The sequence below is a fragment of the Magnolia sinica genome, chromosome 13 (genome assembly GCF_029962835.1).
Source record: "Magnolia sinica isolate HGM2019 chromosome 13, MsV1, whole genome shotgun sequence".
Taxonomy (NCBI): Eukaryota; Viridiplantae; Streptophyta; class Magnoliopsida; order Magnoliales; family Magnoliaceae; genus Magnolia; species Magnolia sinica.
The window spans coordinates 42892165-42894315 of record NC_080585.1 but is presented as its reverse complement, the minus strand read 5'-3'; positions in this window follow the sequence as shown (position 1 = coordinate 42894315).

The following is a 2151-nucleotide window of genomic DNA, read 5'->3' as shown; positions in this document are numbered from 1 at the left end:
AATTATGGCTTTCTCTATTTAAAGGAAAAAGTGGCGGGAAATTCCTATAGAAAACCCTAAGCCAAAGAGCAAGGAGAGAGAGAGAGAGAGAGAGAGAGAGAGAGAGAGAGAGAGAGAGAGAGAAGAAGAAGAAGAAGAAGAAGAAGAAGAGCCTACGCTGGAAAGTTTTCATGTTCTTTTCTTATTTTTTTCTATAATTTTCTACCTAAAAAATCATGGATTCAACGAATGGATGTGGTGGATTCACCCTACATTATATATATATATATATATATATATAAAATATAAGGGAAAAGTTTTGAACAACAAAAGACATTTTTTGAACAAGTTTATGCAACAATGATGATCAATTGTGAGAAATCCAGTTGTTTCAGTCTAAGAAAATCTGAATTTTATGGATCTAGAGGCCAAATTGTGTTAGAGCCTCAAATCTTAGATTGGATTAACGAATAGATTTCCCACAATGACCTGTGAAATTTTATAGTTAATGATAGTTTTGTCGATAATAGTTTCATCGACCGATTGTAGATGCCAGATATTTACACTTTAGCAATCCTTGGTTTCTCCAATTTTGACTATGAGAAAAATCAATGAATGAGTGAGACCCAATTATGTGATTAATGGAATCCATCAAACTAAGGAAGAAGTAGAAAAATCCTAGAATTTTAAAAAAAAGCAGTTCATGTAGCAGACAGAACCAGTCTGACTTCAATTAATCAATCGATCGATCGAAGAGGGTTGATTTTTATCCAACGACCAAATTCCAAAATTCAGAACCTGGTTCAATTAATCAAACTCGATATTTGATTGATCGAGGGGATCCTCCATTGATCCTGATCAATCACATTCTATCAATGACAATCAAATTGTCTAGTGAGCAAATGGATTTAATCCGGCCAAGTTCGATTGATCGACGAGTAAGATTTGATCGATCGAGAATGGCCAAAAGTTTTCAGAGACTTTCAAAATTAAATTCAAATTTTATCTAGCCATGGTCGAGCGATCGGAAGATCGATCAATAGAGCTATACACAGTGTTTGAAGTATCAGTATCACTACATGTTTCACTAGCCAGAGATACAAAAACAATATCAATATTGCCAATAATATCGCTGATAACCGAAAATGAGGGGAAACATGGGGAAAACGGTGGAATTTTCAGTGAAACTTCAGGAGATGTTAAAATAGACATATTTGCATATTTAGAAATTAAAAAATTGTAAAAAGAATGCATACATAACAAGTTTTCATTTACTAAGGCCTTAAAATCATGTGCAGTTGTAAGAAATTAGTCCACCCATCCCATCTGGCATATTTAACCATCCAACCTTCCATCCAAACATCCATCGATTTTGCAAAATATCAACAACATATGATATTTCACCATGAAATCATCAACAATTGGAAATGAAATGAAAGATTGTGGTCTCAATCAATATTTTAAATATCGACGATATCGCCCAATATATCCCGCGATATTTCTTGTATCCCACCAGTGTAATACAAAATGCACAAGTAGTGCGATATATCTCACATGTTTGATTTGGTAAGCATTTTCAAATTTTGATCCTTTTATTTTCTGTAAATCATGTTAAATTAGTGTCAAATTGTTACAAATATATGAGTTTTTATGTTTTGCATGAAAAATCATGGATTGAGAGCTTCAATTTCGAGATTTGGAGGAAATGGGCCGAGTTGCAGAAATTTAAAAAAATATATAATTTCTCAATTTCTCACAAATTGTTTGCAATCTTTGTGTCCAAACATCAAATCGAACATGTATGAAACCTAATCTAGTGATTCTTCTTTTGATTTTGAATGTATTGATTGTATTTCCACACATCTTCTTACGTTTATAAATTATATGAATATACATTGAATATACTTACATCAATTTAGTTAGACAACGCATAGATTAGGACCCCATATATAAAAAAAACCTATTACGTGTACTAGTTTTTTGTAATGTTTTGATTTATAAGTGTTTGATGTCTTCTTTAACAACACTGAAGTTTCATTAAAAAATTAAACCAATTTCCCAATGTTTCCCCATGTTTCCAATAATAATGATACATTACATGATATAACTAATATATCCCATGCGATAACTAATACATATCCAAATCTCAAGAATGCAATACGTAATGTGATA